The sequence below is a fragment of the Somniosus microcephalus genome, chromosome 4, assembly GCF_052327205.1.
Source record: "Somniosus microcephalus isolate GS21.2 chromosome 4, FLI_Smic_1.0, whole genome shotgun sequence".
Classification (NCBI taxonomy): domain Eukaryota; kingdom Metazoa; phylum Chordata; class Chondrichthyes; order Squaliformes; family Somniosidae; genus Somniosus; species Somniosus microcephalus.
The window spans coordinates 28,307,406-28,327,372 of record NC_140990.1 but is presented as its reverse complement, the minus strand read 5'-3'; the positions used below and the strand labels follow the sequence as shown (position 1 = coordinate 28,327,372).

General features: G+C 49.6%; 1 pseudogene; it reads left to right on the top strand.

The window, feature by feature from the left end:
- The window catches only part of LOC147118468 (uncharacterized), a 234,801-nt pseudogene that overhangs the window by 33,062 nt on the left and 181,772 nt on the right, over positions 1-19,967 (top strand).

Below are 19,967 nucleotides of genomic sequence, written 5' to 3'. Positions count from 1 at the left end.
AGCCCATTCAGGGGAGGAGAGGGAGGGGAACCAGTGAGTGTAGGACTGAACCCAGCCAGAGACAGCACCTTCAGGGGAGGAGAGGAAGGGGATCCAGTGAGTGTAGGGCTGAACCGAGCCAGAGTCAGTACCTTCAGGGGAGGAGAGGGAGGGGAACCAGTGAATGTAGAACTGAACCCAGCCAGAGTCAGTACCTTCAGGGGAGGAGAGAGAGGGGAACCAGTGAGTGTAGAACTGAACCAGCCATTGTCAGCACCTTCAGGGGAGGAGAGAGAGGAACCAGTGACTGTAGAACTAAACCAGCCAGAGTCAGTACCTTCAGGGGAGGAGAGAGAGGTGGACCAGTGAGTGTAGAACTGAACCCAGCCAGAGTCAGCACCTTCAGGGGAGGAGAGGGAGGTGAACCAGTGAGTGTAGAACTGAACCCAGCCAGAGTCAGCCCCTTCAGGGGAGGAGAGGGAGGGGAACCAGTGAGTGTAGAACAGAACCCAGCCAGAGTCAGCACCTTCAGGGGAGGAGAGGGAGGGGAACCAGTGAGTGTAGAACTGAACCCAGCCAGAGTCAGCACCTCCAGGGGAGGAGATGGAGGGGAACCAATGAGTGTAGAACTGAACCCAGCCAGAGTCAGCACCTTCAGGGGAGGAGAGGGAAACCAGTGAGTTTAGAATTGAACCCAGCCAGAGTCAGCACCTTCAGGGGAGGAGAGGGAGGGGAACCAGTGAGTGTAGAATTGAACCTAGCCAGAGCCAGCACCTTCAGGGGAGGAGAGAGAGGGGAACCAGTGAATTTAGAACTGAACCAGCCAGAGTCAGCACCTTCAAGGGAGGAGACGGGCTGGAACCAGTGAGTGTAGAACTGAACCCAGCCAGAGTCAGCACCTTCAGGGGAGGAGAGCGAGGGGAACCAATGAGTGTAGAACTGAACCCAGCCAGAGTCAGCACCTTCAGGGGAGGAGAGGGAGGGGAACAAGTGAGTGTAGAACTGAACCCAGCCAGAGTCAGCACCTTAAAGGGAGGAGGGAGAGGGGAACCAGTGAGTGCAGAACTGAACCCAGCCAGAGTCAGCACCTTCAGGAGAGGAGGGAGAGGGGAACCAGTGAGTGTAGAACTGAACCCAGCTAGAGTCAGCACCTACAGGGGAGGAAAGGGTGGGGAACCAGTGAATGTAGAACTGAACCCAGCCCGAGCCAACAGCTTCAGGGGAGGAGAGGAAGGGGAACCACTGAGTGTAGAACTGAACCCAGCCAGAGTCAGCACCTTCAGGGGAGGAGAGAGAGGGGAACCAGTGAGTGTAGAACTGAACCCAGCTAGAGTCAGCACCTACAGGGGAGGAAAGGGTGGGGAACCAGTGAGTGTAGAACTGAACCCAGCCAGAGTCAGCACCTTCAGGGGAGGAGAGAGAGGAACCAGTGAGTGTAGAACTGAACCCAGCCAGAGTCAGCACCTTCAGGGGAGGAGAGAGAGAGGAACCACTGAGTTTAGAACTAAACCAGCCAGAGTGAGCACCTTCAGGGGAGGAGAGGGAGGGGAACCAGTGAGTGTAGAACTGAACCCAGCCAGAGTCAGCACCTTCAGGGGAGGAGAGGGAGAGGAACCAATGTGTGTAGAACTGAACCCAGCCAGAGCCAGCACCTTCAGGGGAGGAGAGAGAGGGGGACCAGTGAGTGTCGAACTGAACCCAGCCAGAGTCAGCACCTTCAGGGGAGGAGAGGGAGGGGAACCAGAGAGTGGGGAACTGAACCCAGCCAGAGTCAGCACCTTCAGGGGAGGAGAGGGAGGGGAATCAGTGAGTGTAGAACTGAACCCAGCCAGAGTCAGCACCTTCATGGGAGGAGAGGGAGGAGAACCAGTGAGTGTAGAACTGAACCCAGCCAGAGTAAGCACCTTCAGGGGAGGAGAGAGCGGGGAACCAGTGAGTGTAGAACTGAACCCAGCTAGAGTCAATACCTTCAGGGGAGGAGAGGGAGGGGAACCAGTGAGTGTAGAACAGAACCCAGCCAGAGTCAGCACCTTCAGGGGAGGAGAGAGAGGGGAACCAGTGAGTGTAGAACTGAACCCAGCCAGAGTCATTACCTTCAGGGGAGGAGAGGGAGGGGAACCAGCGAGTGTAGAACTGAACCCAGCCAGAGTCAGCACCTTCAGTGGAGGAGAGGGAGGGGAACCAATGAGTGTAGAACTGAACCCAGCCAGAGTCAGCACCTTCAGGGGAGGAGAGGGAGGAACCATTGAGTGTAGAACTGAACCCAGCCAGGGTCAGCACCTTCAGGGGAGGAGAGGGAGAGGAACCAGTGAGTGTAGAACTGAACCCAGCCAGATTCAGCACCTTCAGGGAAGGAGAGAGAGAGGAACCAGTGAGTGTAGAACTGAACCCAGCCAGAATCAGCACCTTCAGGGGAGGAGAGGGAGGGGAACCAGTGAGTGTAAAACTGAACCCAGCCAGAGGCAGCACCTTCAGGGGAGGAGAGGGAAACCAGTGAGTGTAGAACTGAACCCAGCCAGAGTCAGTACCTTCAGGGGAGGAGAGGGAGGGGAACCAGTGAGTGTAGAACTGAACCCAGCCAGAGTCAGCACCTTCAGGGGAGGAGAGGGAGGGGAACCAGTGAGTGTAGAACTGAACCCAGCCAGAGTCAGCACCTCCAGGGGAGGAGATGGAGGGGAACCAATGAGTGTAGAACTGAAATTGGCCAGAGTCAGCACATTCAGGGGAGGAGAGGGAAACCAGTGAGTGTAGAATTGAACCCAGCCAGAGTCAGCACCTTTAGGGGAGGAGAGGGAGGGGAACCAGTGAGTGTAGAACTGAACCCAGCTGGAGTCAGCACCTTCATGGGAGGAGAGGGAGGAGAACCAGTGAGTGTAGAACTGAACCCAGCCAGAGTAAGCACCTTCAGGGGAGGAGAGAGCGGGGAACCAGTGAGTGTAGAACTGAACCCAGCTAGAGTCAATACCTTCAGGGGAGGAGAGGGAGGGGAACCAGTGAGTGTAGAACAGAACCCAGCCAGAGTCAGCACCTTCAGGGGAGGAGAGAGAGGGGAACCAGTGAGTGTAGAACTGAACCCAGCCAGAGTCATTACCTTCAGGGGAGGAGAGGGAGTGGAACCAGCGAGTGTAGAACTGAACCCAGCCAGAGTCAGCACCTTCAGTGGAGGAGAGGGAGGGGAACCAATGAGTGTAGAACTGAACCCAGCCAGAGTCAGCACCTTCAGGGGAGGAGAGGGAGGAACCATTGAGTGTAGAACTGAACACAGCCAGGGTCAGCACCTTCAGGGGAGGAGAGGGAGAGGAACCAGTGAGTGTAGAACTGAACCCAGCCAGATTCAGCACCTTCAGGGGAGGAGAGAGAGAGGAACCAGTGAGTGTAGAACTGAACCCAGCCAGAATCAGCACCTTCAGGGGAGGAGAGGGAGGGGAACCAGTGAGTGTAAAACTGAACCCAGCCAGAGGCAGCACCTTCAGGGGAGGAGAGGGAAACCAGTGAGTGTAGAACTGAACCCAGCCAGAGTCAGCATCTTCAGGGGAGGAGAGGGAGGGGAACCAGTGAGTGTGGAACTGAACCCAGCCAGAGTCAGCACCTCCAGGGGAGGAGATGGAGGGGAACCAATGAGTGTAGAACTGAAATTGGCCAGAGTCAGCACATTCAGGGGAGGAGAGGGAAACCAGTGAGTGTAGAATTGAACCCAGCCAGAGTCAGCACCTTTAGGGGAGGAGAGGGAGGGGAACCAGTGAGTGTAGAACTGAACCCAGCTGGAGTCAGCCCCTTCAGGGGAGGGGGGGGAGAGGAACCAATGAGTGTCGAACTGAACCCAGCCAGAGTCAGCACCTTCAGGGGAGGAGAGGGAGGGGAACCAGTGTGTGTAGAACTGGACCCAGCCAGAGTCAGCACCTTCAGGGGAGGAGAGAGAGGGGAACCAGTGAGTTCAGAACTGAACCCAGCCAGAGTCAGCACCTTCAAGGGAGGAGACGAGCTGGAACCAGTGAGTGTAGAACTGAACCCAGCCAGAGTCAGCACCTTCAGGGGAGGAGAGGGAGGGGAACCAGTGAGTGTAGAACTGAACCCAGCCAGAGTCAGCACCTTCAGGGGAGGAGAGCGAGGGGAACCAATGAGTGTAGAACTGAACCCAGCCAGAGTCAGCACCTTCAGGGGAGGAGAGGGAGGGGAACCAGTGAGTGTAGAACTGAACCCAGCCAGAGTCAGCACCTTCAGGGGAGGAGAGGGTGGGGAACAAGTGAGTGTAGAACTGAACCCAGCCAGAGCCAGCACCTTAAAGGGAGGAGGGAGAGGGGAACCAGTGAGTGCAGAACTGAACCCAGCCAGAGTCAGCACTTTCAGGAGAGGAGGGAGAGGGGAAGCAGTGAATATAGAACTGAACCCAGCCAGAGTCAGCACCTTCAGGGGAGGAGAGAGAGGGGAACCAGTGAGTGTAGAACTGAACCCAGCTAGAGTCAGCACCTACAGGGGAAGAAAGGGTGCGGAACCAGTGAGTGTAGAACTGAACCCAGCCAGGGTCAGCACCTTCAGTGGAGGAGAGAGAGGAACCAGTGAGTGTAGAACTGAACCCAGCCAGAGTCAGCACCTTCAGGGGAGGAGAGAGAGAGGAACCAGTGAGTTTAGAACTAAACCAGCCAGAGTGAGCACCTTCAGGGGAGGAGAGGGAGGGGAACCAGTGAGTGTAGAACTGATCCCAGCCAGAGTCAGCACCTTCAGGGGAGGAGAGGGAGAGGAACCAATGTGTGTAGAACTGAACCCAGCCAGAGCCAGCACCTTCAGGGGAGGAGAGAGAGGGGGACCAGTGAGTCTAGAACTGAACCCAGCCAGAGTCAGCACCTTCAGGGGAGGAGAGGGAGGGGAACCAGAGAGTGGGGAACTGAACCCAGCCAGAGTCAGCACCTTCAGGTGAGGAGAGGGAGGGGAATCAGTGAGTGTAGAACTGAACCCAGCCAGAGTCAGCACTTTCATGGGAGGAGAGGGAGGAGAACCAGTGAGTGTAGAACTGAACCCAGCCAGAGTAAGCACCTTCAGGGGAGGAGAGAGCGGGGAACCAGTGAGTGTAGAACTGAACCCAGCCAGAGTCAATACCTTCAGGGGAGGAGAGGAAGGGGAACCAGTGAGTGTAGAACAGAACCCAGCCAGAGTCAGCACCTTCAGGGGAGGAGAGAGTGGGGAACCAGCGAGTGTAGAACTGAACCCAGCCAGAGTCATTACCTTCAGGGGAGGAGAGGGAGGGGAACCAGCGAGTGTAGAACAGAACCCAGCCAGAGTCAGCACCTTCAGTGGAGGAGAGGGAGGGGAACCAATGAGTGTAGAACTGAACTGAGCCAGAGTCAGCACCTTCAGGGGAGGAGAGGGAGGGAACCATTGAGTGTAGAACTGAACCCAGCCAGGGTCAGCACCTTCAGGGGAGGAGAGGGAGAGGAACCAGTGAGTGTAGAACTGAACCCAGCCAGATTCAGCACCTTCAGGGGAGGAGAGAGAGAGGAACCAGTGAGTGTAGAACTGAACCCAGCCAGAGTCAGCACCTTCAGGGGAGGAGAGGGAGGGGAACCAGTGAGTGTAAAACTGAACCCAGCCAGAGGCAGCACCTTCAGGGGAGGAGAGGGAAACCAGTGAGTGTAGAACTGAACCCAGCCAGAGTCAGCACCTTCAAGGCAGGGAGAAAATTTGACTGACGGGATAAATGTTGGAGACGGCACAGGAAGGAGCGAGAATCTGTGGGACGGGAATTTACAGCTTTGGGGAAGAAGAGAGGAAAGACTGTTGCACAGCAACTAGAATTGCCTGTCCTGAATTTCGACCCTGTATTTACGGTGATTACTTGTGTAACTTCCCTTTACAGGATATTAGAAGGGGAGGATTTGCAGGTGGGAAACTTAAACCAAACATCACGTCAAGATCTGACAGTCACGCAATTCATCAGGACCTAAATATAATTGGCCTTTGAATGTGGAAAGAGAAATGTTTGTCTCAATCTTTACACAACCTGAAAAACTTCGCACCATTCACAGCGGGGAGAAATCGTACACGTGTTCAGTGTGTGGATGAGGCTTCAACTGATCATCCAACCTGGAGAGACACAAGGACACCCGCACCATGGAGAAACCCTGGAAATGTGGGGATTGTGGGAAGGGATTCAATTACCCATCTGAGCTGGAAATGCACCATCGCACTCACACTGGGCAGAGGCCATTCACCTGCTCCATGTGTGGGAAGGGATCCACTCATTCATCCTACCTGCGGACACACCAGCGAGTTCACACTGGGGAGAGGCCATTCACCTGCTCCGAGTGTGGGAAGGGATTCAGTCAGTCATCCCACCTTCTGAGGCACCATCGTATTCACACAGAGGAGAGGACTTTTAAATGTTCTGACTGTGATATGAAGTATAAAAGCAGAAATGATCTTCAGAACCACCAATGCACTAACACTGGGGAGAGACCGTTCATCTGCTCCGTGTGTGGAAAGAGATTCACTCAGTCATCCACCCTGCTGAGACACCAGTGAGTTCACACTGGGGAGAGGCCATTCACCTGCTCTGAGTGTGGGAAGGGATTCACTTTGTCATCCAAGCTGTTTAATCACCAGCGAGTTCACACTGGGGAGAAGCCGTTCTCCTGCTCCATTTGTGGGAAGGGATTCACTCAGTCATACAACCTACTGAGACACCAGCAAGTTCACGATCGACTGCAGAGGTTGGATTCTGCTGTTATTGCTGCTGTTAACCACATCCAGGACTGAACCATGTTCACTCTGACAGTTGGGGTTTGTTTCTGCTGATGCTAATAACCCCTATAACTGGAGATTAATATTTTGAATAAATATTTAATAAATCAGCTTTGTTTCAAACACAGTGTGTCAAATATTTAATTTCTCTATGATAAGAGAAGACGGATAGAGTCATGGAGTTATACAGCACAGAAAGGGGCCCTTCGGCCCATCGTGTCTGTGCCGGCCAGCAAGCCCTGTCTATTCTAATCCTATTTTCCAGCACTTGGTCCGTAGCCTTGTATGCTATGGCATTCCAAGTGCTCATCTAAATGCTTCTTGAATGTTGTGAGGGTTCCGGCCTCTACCAGCCTCTCAGGCAGTGAGTTCCAGATTCCAACCACCCTCTGGGTGAAAATGTTTTTCCTCAAATGCCCTCTAAACCTCCTGCCCCTTACCTGGAAACTATGCCCCCTGGTTATTGACCCCTCTACTAAGGGGAAAAGTTCCCTTCTATCTACCCTACCTATGCCCCTCATAATTTTGTACACCTCAATCAGGTCCCCCCTCAGCCTTCTCTGCTCCAAGGAAAACAACCCCAGCCTGTCCAGTCTCTCTTCATAGCTGAAGCACTACAGCCCAGGTAACATCCTGGTGAATCTCCTCTGCAACCTCTCGAAAGCAATCACATCTCTCCTATAGTGTGGCGACCAGAACTGCACACAATATTCCAGCTGTGGCCTAACTAGCATTTTGTACAGCTCCATCATAACCTTCCTGCTCTTATATTCTATGCTTCAGCTAATGAAGGCAAGTATCCCATATGACTTTTTAACCACCTTATCTACCTGTCCTACTGCCTTCAGGGACCAATGTACATGCACACCAAGGTCCCTCTGATCCTCTGTCCTTCCGAGGATCCTACCATTCATTGTGTATTCCCTTGTCTTGTTAGTCCTCCCAAAATACATCACCGCACACTTTTCAGGATTAAATTCCATTTGCCACTGTCCTGCCCATCTAACCATCTCGCCTATATCGTCCTGTAGCCTCCTCGCTATTTACCACTCCACCAATTTCCATATCATCTGCGAACTTACTGATCATACCTCCTACATTCATATCTAAATCATTAATGTACACTACAAACAGCAAAGGTCCCAGCACCGATCCCTGTGATACACCACTGGACACAGGCTTCTAGTCACAAAAACAACCTTCGACCATCACCCTCTGCCTTCTGCCACTAAGCTAATTTTGGATCCAATGTGCCAAATTACCCTGGATCCCATGGGCTCTTACCTTCTTGACCAGTCTCCCATGTGGGATTTTGTTAAAAGCCTTACTGAAGTCATGTAGACTACATCAACTGCACGACCCTCATCCACACACCTAGTCACCCCCTCGAAAAATTCAATCAAATTGGTTAGACATGATCTCCTCCTGACAAAGCCATGTTGACTATCCTTGATTAATCCTTGCCTCTCCAAGTGGAGACTAATTCTGTCCCTCAGAATTTTTTTCCAATAATTTCCCTACCACTGATGTTAGGCACACTGGCCTGTAATTCCCTGGTTTATCCCTACTACCCTTCTTGAACAATGGTACTACGTTAGCTATTCTCCAGTCCTCTGGGACCTCCCCTGTGGCCAGAGAGGTTCTGAAAATTTCTGTCAGAGCCCCTGCAATCTCCCCCCTTGCCTCACACAGCAGCCTGGGATACATCCCATCAGGGCCTGGGGATTTATCTACTTTTAAGCCCGCTGAAACCACTAGTAACTCCTTCCTCTCAATACTAATTTGTTCAAGTATATCACAATCCCCTTGCCTGAATTCTATGCCTACATCGTCTTTCTCCACAGTGAACACAGATGCAAAATATTCATTTAAAACCTCACCTACATCTTCTGGCTCTACACACAGATTTCCACTTTGGTCCCTAATGGGCCCTACTCTTTCCCTGGTTATCCTCTTGCCCTTAATATACTTATAAAATACCTTGGGATTTTCCTTTATTTTGCCCGCCAGTGTTTTTTCATGCCCCCTCTTCGCTCTCCTAATTTCTTTTTTAAGTACCCCCTGCACTTTCTATACTCCTCTAGGGCTTCCACTGGTTTTAGTCCATTGTACCTGCCAAAAGCCTCCCTTTTTTCCTAATCCATTCTTGTATATCCCTTGACATCCAGGGTTCCCTGGGCTTGTTGGTCCCACCCTTGACCTTTACAGGAACATGTTGGCATTGTACTCTCTCTATTTCCTTTCTGAAAGACTCCCATTGCTCTGATGTGGATTTTCCTACAAGTAGCTGATCCCAGTCCATTTTGGCCAGATCCTGCCTTATCATATTAAAATCGGCCTTCCCCCAAATTAGAACCTTTATTTCCAGTCCATCTTTTTTCTTTTCCATGGCTACCTTTAATCTCACCGAATTATGGTCACTGTCACCAAAATGCTCTCCTACGGACACTTCTACCACTTGCCCAGCTTCATTCCCTAGAATAAGGTCCAGTACCGCCCCCTCTCTTGTAGAACTTTCTACATGCTGGCTCAAAAAGCTCTCCTGGATGCACGTAAAGAATTCTACACCCTCTAAGCCTTTCACACTCTGACTATCCCAGATAATATTGTGGAAGTTGAAATCCCCTACTATTATTACCCTATTATTTCTACACTTCCCTGAGATTTACCTACATATCTGTTCCTCTATCTCCCCCTGACTGTTTGGGGGCCTATAGTACACTCCCAGCAAAGTGCTTGCCCCCTTTTTGTTTTTAAGTTCTACCCATATGGCCTCATTAGAGGAACCCGCTAAAATATCATCCCTCCTTACAGCAGTAATTGATTCCTTGATTAATATTATGACACCCCCTCCTCTTTTACACCCCCCTCTGTCTCGCCTGAAGATTCTATACCCTGGAATATTGAGCTGCCAGTCCTGCCCCTCCCTCAACCATGTCTCTGTGATAGCAACAATATCATACTCCCATACTCAATTCATCTGCCTTACTCGCAAGACTCCTTGCATTAAAATAAATGCCATCCAGCCTTGCCATACTCCCTTGTGCCGTTACATATTTGCTCTGCCTTCCAGGCTGACTTGTTTTTTCCTCTATATTTAGCTGTGCATCACCCCCTACTATAGCTCCGCTCCATATCCCATCCCCCTGCCAAGTTAGTTTAAACCCCCCACCGCCCCCCCTCATAACAGTACTGGCAAACCTCCCCACAAGGATGTTGGTCCCGTTCCATTTCAGTTGCAACCTGTCCGACTTGTGCAGGTCCCACCTTCCCCAGAAGCAGACCCAGTGATCCAGGAAACTAAAGCCCTCCCTCCTGCACTAACTTTTTAGCCACGCATTCATCTGCTCTATCTTCCTGTTTTTATATTCACTAGCGGCATCTTCTTCCTTGGTAAAGACAGATGCAAAGTATTCATTTAGTACCTCAGCCATGCCCTGTCTCCATGCATTTAGTCTAATTTTTGGTTCCGAATCAGCCCCACCCTTCCTTCCCGTTTACTATTTATATGCCTATTGAAGACTTTTGGATTCCTTTTTATGTTAGCTGCCAGTCTTTTCTCATTCTCCCTCTTTTCCCCTCTTATTTCCTTTTTCACTTCCCCTCTGAACTTTTTGTATTCAGCCTGGTTCTCACTTGTATTCTCAACCTGACATCTGTCATATGCCCCTTTTTTCTGCTTTATCTTAATCTCTATCTCTTTCATCATCCAGGGAGCTCTGGCTTTGGTTGCCCTACCTTTCCCCCTCATGGGAATGTACCTCTACTGTACTCAAACCATCTCCTCTTCAAAGGCAGCCCATTGTTCAATGACAGTTTTGCCTGCCAGTCTTTGATTCCAATTTACCCAGGCCAGGTCGGTTTTTAACCCATTGAAATTGGCCCTCCTTTTTTAAATTTATTTATGGGATGTGGGCGTTGCTGGCAAGGCCAGCATTTATTGCCTGTTCCTAGTTGCCCTTGAGAAGGTGGTGGTGAGCCGTCTTCTTGAACTGCTGCAGTCGGTGTGGTGAAGGTACTCCCACAATGTTGTTAGGTAGGGCGTTCCAGGATTTTGACCCAGCGACGATGAAGGAATTGTGATATACTTCTAAGTCAGGATGGTGTGTGATTTGGAGGGGAACTTGGAGGGGAACTTGGAGGTGGTGGTGTTCCCCTGCGCCTGCTGCCCTTGTACTTCCAGGTGGAAGAGGTCGCGCGTTTCAGAGGTGCTGCCGAAGAAGCCTTGGCGAGTTGCTGCAGTGCATCTTGTAGGGAACGGTAGTGTGGTGGTAATGTCACTGGGCTAGTAATCCAAAGGCGTGGGCTAATAATCCAGAGATATGAATTCAAACTCCCACCACAGCAGCTGGGGAATTTAAAATTCAGTTAATTAAATAAATCTGGAATAAAAAAAAGTATCAATGATGGTAACCATGAAACTGTTGGTAGGTCGTAAAAAGCCACCTGATTTGCTGGTGTCCTTTAGGGCAGGAAATCTGCTATCCTTACCTGGTCTGGCCTATATGTGACTCCAGACCCACAGCAATGTGTTGGACTCCTCTGAAATGGCCTAGCAAGTCACTCAGTTGTAACAAACTGCTGCAGGAGTGTTTCAGCCAGTGGAGTATACCCATTGGCTTCAGTTTTACTCGGGCTCCTTGATACCACACTCAGTCAAATGCTGCCTTGATGTCAAGGGCAGTCACTCTCACCTCACCACTGGAATTCAGCTCCTTTGTCCATGTTTGGACCAAGGCAGTAATGAGCTGAGTGGTCTTGGTGGAACCTAAACTGGGCATCAGTGAGCAGGCTATTGGTGAGTAAGTGCCGCTTGATAGCACTGTCGATGACACCTTCCATCACTTTGCTGATGATTGAGTGTAGACTGATGGGATGGTAATTGGCCGGATTTGATTTGTCCTGCTTTTTATGGACAGGACAGACCTGGGCAGTTTTCCACATTGTCGGATCGATGCCAGTGTTGTAGCTGTACTGGAACAGCTTGGCTAGAGGCGCGGCTAACTCTGCAGCACAAGTTTTTAGCACGATAGCCGGGATGTTGTCGGGACCCATTGCCTTTCCTGTATCCAGTGCGCTCAGCCATTTCTTGATATCACGTGGAGTGAATCGAATTGGCTGAAGACTGGCTTCTGTGATGGGGGAACCTCAGGAGTAGGCCAATATGGATATCCACTTGGCACTTCTGACTGAAGATGGTTGCAAATGCTTCAGCCTTGTCTTTTGCACTCACGTGCTGGGCTCCACCATCATTGAGGATGGGGATATTCATGGAGCCTCCTCCTCCCATTAGTTGTTTAATGGTCCACCACCATTCATGGCTGGATGTGGCAGGACTGCAGAGCTTTGATCTGATCCGTTGATTGTGGGATCGCTTAGCCCTGTCTATAGCATGCTACTTCCACTTTTTAGCATGCATGTAGTCCGGTGTTGCAGCTTCCCCAGGTTGGCACCTCATTTGTAGGTACGCCTGGTGCTGCTCCTGGCATGCTCTTCTGCACTCCTTATTTAACCAGGGTTGGTCCCCTGGCTTGATGGTAATGGTAGAGTGAGGGATATGCAGGGCCATGAGGTTACAGATTGTGGTGGAATACAATTCTGCTGCTGCTGATGGTCCACAGTGCCTCATGGATGCCCACTTTTGAGCTGCTAGATCTGTTCTGAATCTATCCCATTTAGCATGGTGGTAGTGCCACACAACACGATGGAGGTTATCCTCAGTGCGAAGATGGGACTTCATCTCCACAATGACTGTGCGTTGGTCACTGCTACCAATGCTATCATGGACAGATGCATCTGCGACAGGTAGATTGGTGAGGACGAGGTTAAGTAGGGTTTTCCCTCGTGTTGGTTCTCTCACCACCTGTCGCAGGCCCAATCTGGCAGCTATGTCCTTCAGGACTTGGCCAGCTCGGTCAGTAGTGGTGCTAACGAGCCACTCTTGGTGATGGAGTCCCCCACCAAGAGTACATTTTGTGCCCTTGCTACTCTCAGTGCTTCTTCCAAGTGGTGTTCAACATGGCGGAATGCTGATTCATCAGCTGAGGGAGGGCGGTAGGTGGTAATCAGCAGAAGGTTTCCTTGCCCATGCTTGACCTGAAGCCATGAGACTTCATGGGGTCCGGAGTCAATGTTGAGGACTCCCAGGGCCACACCTCCACGACTGTATACCACAGTGCCGCCACCACCCCTGGTGGATCTGTCCTGTCGGTGGGACAGGACATACCCAGGGATGGTGATGGAGGAGTTCAGGACATTGGCTGAAAGGTATGATTCTGTGAGTATGACTATGTCAGGCTGTTGCTTGACTAGTCTGTGGGACAGCTCTCCCAATTTTGGCACAAGTCCCCAGGTGTTGGTGAGGAGGACGTTGCATGGTTGACTGGGCTGGGTGTGCCGTTACCATGTCCGTAGCCGGTGCCGAGGTCGATGCTGGGTGGTCCATCTGGTTTCATTCTTATTATGTTTTGTAGCGGTTAGTTACAGCTGAGTGACTCGCTGGGCCATTTCAGGGGGCAGTTACGAGTCAACCACATAACTGTGGGTCTGGAGTCACATATAGGCCAGACCAGGTAAGGGCAGCAGATTTCCTGCCCTAAAGGACATTAGTGAACCAGATGGGTTTTTACGACAATCCGATAGTTTCATGGTCACACTAGCTTTTTATTCCAGATTTATTTAATTAACTGAATTTAAATTCCCGAGCTGCCTTGGTGGGATTTGAAATAATCTAGAGTAAGAAAACGCCCAAAAATGGAACAGTCGGTAACAGAACATCAATGAGTCTTCTCTTATCATGGAGAAATCAAATATTCGAAACACTGTGTTTGAAACAAAGATGATTTATTACATATTTATACAGAATATTAATCTCCAGTTATAGGGGTTATTAACGTAGAAACATAGAAGATAGGAGAAGGAGTAGGCCATTCAGCCCCTTGAGCCTGCTCCACCATTCAATGAGATCATGGCTGATCATCCAAATTTAGTACCCTGTCCCTGCCTTCTCCCCATATCCCTTGATCCATTTAGCCTTAAGAAATATATCCAACTCCTTCTTGAATATATTTAATGAATTGGCCTCCACTGCCTTCTGTGGTAGAGAATTCCACAGGTTCACCACTCTCTGAGTGAAGAAATTCCTCCTCATCTCTGTCCTAAATGGCTTGCTCCTTATCCTTAGACTGTGACCACTGGTTCTGGACTCCCCAGCCATCGGGAACATCCTTCCTGCATCTAGTCTGTCCAGTCCTGTTAGAATTTTATAAGTTTCAATGAAATCCCCTCTCATTCTTCTAAACTCCAGCGAGTATAAGCCCAATCAACCCAATCTCTCCTCATACATCATTCCTGCCATCCCAGGTATCAGTCTGGTGAATCTTTGCTGCACTCCCTCCATGGCAAGAACATCCTTCCTCAGATAAGGCGACCAAAACTGCACATAATGCTTAAGGTGTGGTCTCACCAAGGCCCTGTACAACTGCAGCAAGACATCCTTGTTCTTGTACTCGAACCCTCTCGCTATGAAGGCCAACATACCATTTGCCTTCTTAACCACCTGCTGCACCTGCATGCTTACCTTCAGCGACTGGTGCACAAGGACACCCAGGTCTCGTTGCACTTTCCCTTCTCCCAGCCTATTGCCGTTCAGATAATAATCTGCTTTCCTGTTTTTGCCACCAAAGTGGATAACCTCACAGTTATCCACATTATACTGCATCTGCCATGTTTCTGCCGAATCACCCAACCTGTCCAAATCATACTGGAGTTTCTCGACATCCTCCTCACAGCACACACGCGCACCCAGCTTTGTGTCACCTGCAAACTTGGAGATATTACATCTAGTTCCCTCGTCTAGATCATTTATATATATTGTGAATAGCTGGGGTCCGAGGACTGATCCCTGCGATACCCCACTAGTCGCTGCCTGCCACTTGGAAAAAGAGCCGTTTGTTCCAACTCTTTGCTTCCTGTCTGCCAACCAGTTATCTATCCAAGTCAATACCTTGCCCCCAATCCCATGTGCCTTAAATTTACATGCTAATCTCTTATGCGGGACCTTATTGAAAGCCTTCTGAAAGTCCAAATACAACACATCCACTGGAAGAGAGCAGCTGGGACACATTTCTAACAGGCCTCGAGATTAACCCGCACGGAGCCTTTGCTGTCAGTGAAGAGAGACGAGAAAGACCAAAGTGCCGTTTGCCCCTCTCAGTGTGGCCCTGAAGGACTGTGTCCAGGCTGAAGTTCTGTTCCCGCCGTACGATCCTCCCCCAGATTGTCCTTTCTGAGCTCCAGCCAGGTGATGCCGAACGCTCAGGTGGGAAAGACGAAAATCTACAACAATGTGTTTAAAACAAAGCTGATTTATCTGACATCTATAAAAGAAAGACTTGTATTTCTACAGCGCCTTTCACGACCTCAGGACATCCCAGAGCGCTTTACAGGCAATGAAGTACTTTTCAATTGTAGTCACTGTTGTAATGTAGGAAATGTGGCAGCCAATTTGTAGACAACAAGCTCCTACAAAAATCAACGTGATAATGACCAGGTAATCTTGCTTTTTTGTTATGTTGATTGAAGGATAAATATTGGCCAGGACACCGGGGATAACTCCCCTGCTCTTCTTCAAAATAGTGCCATGGGATATTTTCCGTCCACCTGAGAGAGCAGATGGGGCCTCGGTTTAACGTCTCCGGAATATTATCCAGAATATTAAATACCACCCCAGTTATAGGGGTTATTAACATCAGCAGAAACAAACCCCAACTGTCAGAATGATCACGGTTCAGTCCTGGATGTGATTAACAGCAACAATAACAGCAGAATCCAACCCCTGCAGTCACTTGTGAACTCGCTGGTGTCTCAGCAGGTCGGATGAATCAGTGAATCTCTTCCCACACACAGAGCAAGTGAACAGCCTCTCCCCAGTGTGAACATGCTGGTGTTTCAGTAGTTAGGATGAATGGGCGAATCCCTTCCCACACATGGAGCAGGTGAACGGCCTCGCCCCAGTGTGAACTCGCTGGTGTGTCAGCAGATCCTTTATGCTTTTAAAGCACTTCTCGCAGTCAGAACATTTAAAAGGTCTCTCATCAGTGTGAACAAGCTGGTGTTTAGTGAGCTGGGATGACTGAGTGAATCCCTTTCCACACACGGAGCAGGTGAATGGCCTCTCCCCAGTGTGAGTGCGCTGGTGTACAGTGAGGTCAGATGATCACCTGAACCCAGTCCCACAGCGAGAGCACCTGAACGGTCTCTCGTCAGTGTGAACACGTTGATGGCATGTCAGTTCCTCGGAACTTTTATAGCACTTCCCGCAGTCCAGGCATTTAAAAGGTCTCTTGTCTGTGTGAACTCACCGGTACTTCAACAGGGCAGAGGAATGAGTGCATCCCTTCCCACACTCGGGGCAGGTGAACAGTGTCTCCCCATGTTGTATCTTTGCTTTAATGCATTCAATCAGGCATGTAGATACGTCGAATTAAATCAGAGTCAGGCAGACAGGCTTATAACTGCGATGTTCACTTTATTGCGTAAAAGAGCCGACTGCCGTTTTCCCGGGTAATTCCAATAATGCAATGCACATTACATTACTGTATTGACTGGTGTCAAACTTGCAATCAATACACGACATCCCCCTTTTCTTTGGAAACAAACTTGCAGTTTACGAACAGTTGCTTACAATAACACTGCATAACTTATTTGGTTTATAAACTTTTTACAAACTTGTGTCTTACCACACAACTAAATAATTCCCAGGTTTAAACATTTAACATCACCCATGCAGTTCTCGCACAGTTTATGTTGTGACATAATCAGACAGTCTTTGGGGTTTTCTTTTAACCCTTTGAGGTCTGGCTGTATTGGGTATGTCTGACATGTTGGTGTCAGTGGGTATTGCCTGTGTCACAGTGGTATGTGTGTCAGGGTCTACTATACTGTCCTCAGTCCCTTGTGTTTCCTCCTGCTCATGGAGTGTCTCCTTTGGTCCATTGGTTCTGTATTTCTTCATAAATGTAGTGTTTCTTGAGTAGCGTGCTCCGTCTGGGGATTCTACTACTGCTTGACTCCCTGTTTTACTCAAAACTTTGTGGGGTGTGGCATTAAAAGGAGTTGTGAGCTTGTCCACTTTGTCCTGCCGTACCAGCACCGTGTCGCCAACTTCCACCTCTGAGTATTGTGTTCTCCGCTGTTCATCTGCGTACAGTTTGGACTTGCCTTTTTGTTCTGCGTCCCGGTCACGTACTTCCATGTCTGCACGCGACTCTGTGATGTCTGGCAGCTTTCCTCTCATTTTCCATTTAAAGAGCAGCTCTGCCGGGTTCTTTCCTGTCGTGGTATGGTCAATGCTCCTGTACACAGTCACATATTTTCTAAGTTCACGTTTCCAATCTAGTCCTTCTGACTGAGTAATTCTGATTCTCTTCATCAGCGATGCATTCTGGCACTCGACTTCTCTGTTAGCCTGAGCCCATTGTAGGGGGTTTTTTCCTGCTCTCTTGCCCGTTCTGGCCTCCTGCCAGGCTTCATGCAAGAATTACCCTTGAGTGGTTCGACCCACTCCCCCTACGGTTCTAGGCCTTGGACTTAGATGCAGAGAACAGTAGTGCAGAGAAAAGGACTCAATAGACCAGGCTGAATAGCACGAAATGGATGCTTTTATTTTTAAACAGTTTGAAGCATTACAAAATACATGTCATAGGCACAGATTAAAGTAACTACAATCATGCACAAATTTAAGAACTTGACTCTATGGAAATGGGGAACACACGGCACATCGTAAAAGGGGAAACACATTACGATTTCCCTTAACTCCCTCCCCTATGCCTAAACTAAGTTTCGACCTGGGGAACCTGGGATCATGCTCACCACTCTCGAAATCATGAGAAAGGGGGGGGTTCGCAGCCTTTTTGGCACCGCTTTCCGTCGTCACGTGGATTTGGAAACTTCTGGCGCAGTCGATATTCTCTCTCTCTCTCTCTCTCGAGGCGATGGGGTAGACACAGCCTCGATGAGCGCTCGTCAAGGTTGAGATCCACTAAGCCTGTCGTGGATTTTTGTTCGTGGAGTAGAACAACAACCCAATGGGATGTTGAGACACGGAAGTGTCAGGCCCGGACTGTCCTTTTGTCTCCGGCCTGGTCGGTTCTCCAGAGGGTTTCTTCTCCGTCGGCCTGAGTCGTCGATGATCTCCCGACCCCAGTACCCGGGCCACCCTCGTCGTCTTCTCGTCGTGGCCGAGCCTTGTTTGGCTGAACACCGACCACGTTGTCTTTTTACCGAAACCATCCGTCTTTAAAAAGACGAAAACGTTTTCATCGATTCTGCATCTGCCGAAGTGGAAGAGGCGCCGATCCTGGCACTGTCTGAAGAAGTTGAAGTAACGTATATGGACTTTCAATCCATAGTTATACTCTTTTGGAACAGTCTTATCTCCCGCCAAATCATAGTCCTGTCTTTGTATTAATTTTGGCGGGCAGAAATCTCTGCAGGGGCGCTTTGTCTTGTAACGGAGCCGGTGATAACTTAAACTGGCCTTCCTGGCCGATAATGCCTTTTAATGTCTTTTGCATTGTCACCGCGGCTCGGTTCGCATATTGATCGGTCCGGAGATTTTCCTTGATGGCTGCTAAACGGTTTTTCCTTTGTACCATAAATGGGTATGAGTGATTTTGCATTGTCCGCCCATATCTTGATGGGCCCCATCCTGTACTTGTAATCCATTGAATATGTATGCTGTTCCTCTGAGTTTCGGTTCCCAGATACTGGCTTTCGCGGGCTCACTGTCTTCAATCCACAAGCCTGTCTGCCTTGCAGTAACAGAAATAAAATGGTTCAGAAACTGATCACGGGGCCTGGCGGCCATTTTGTATGCCCTTTTATCAAAGGTTTTTCTGTGCAAGCTTACTTTGGTCAATAAACAGTCTTATTTTATCCAGTTTTCTTGCGTGATTTTTGCTGAAAATTGCGAATCTTACAGGCCCCCCTGTGATACTGATAGCTTGCTTAAAGTATCAATAATCCTTGATGAGCAAATTTTCCCTGATTCCCCACATCCAAACATTCCTGGCACTTAGCTATCTATGACCCTCACGACACATGCAGTTCCCATTTCCGCAGAAAACAAAAATTACCTTTTGTACATTTGGACAATCATAGACAGCGTATTTTAAACTATAACACATTCACTTGTCAGATGTGCGGGGGTTGATACCCTCTGGCACCATCTGCATGCACCTTTTATTAATCCAAAAAAACTTAAGAACGACTAATAACATAACAATACTTATTTCCTTATAACCCAAAACAATCACAAAAAAATTTAAAATGCAGGGACGTTTAATCTTATACTAGCAGCTTAGAGTGGGGTATCTGCTTCCCCCATTTGCACATAGCGTTCTCTCCATTCTCCTGTGTTCTCATGCCTCTGGAGGCGTTTGCCTCTTTTGCAATGCACGAAGAGCAAAAATATCACAATCAAAACCTGACATACTACTAGGATATGGGATGCTATTCTAATCCAGGCGGGGACCTCTATGTTGGTGAACAAGTCCCACCATGGTGGGATGGTTATGTCCAATATGTCTTTTCCTATCTCTAAAGTCTTCTGCTCCAGTGTGTAGAAATGTTTCTGTGAAATTATAACGGCTTTTAAAATCTTGGTGAGGTGTTCGGGAAGAGGGGGAATGACATAACCAAAATGCGCGACAAATCATTGTAAGCCTGTGAAATTCTCTTTGATAGTGATGTGAACGGTGGAGGGCGCAGGAATGGGAACAATTCGTTGTTGTGCCACTTGAACCTCGGCCCTGGGTTTGAAACAGAAACTGCTATCACCGACCGAACACCACTCGTGTTGTCCATATCGGTACTGAGGCGCTGCAGTGGTGACGCAGTATGTCCCACCCCCGATATATGCTACCTGTGGGGGCACATGGTCCTCTGCCATTGCCTCCATGGTGCAATTCACCGGCTTTGCACTAGCAGTCCTGAACCCGCACTGCGGTTTCAGAAAGGCGTTCAAGTGCTGGGGACACAGGATGATGTGTGCTCCCCGGCTCCGACATCCCGAGAGGTCGGTGCCTGTCATCGTACGCTCCCATCTGATGACGTAAGGCGGGACCGCTGCATAACGAATGTGTGCGCCCCCCCGAATGACTCCAATGTTCTCTACTCTGTACACCGGGGCGGGCTTTGCTGCGGGACCCAACACCGGCATTCTTACTCCCATAATAGTGTGATTTGAATGT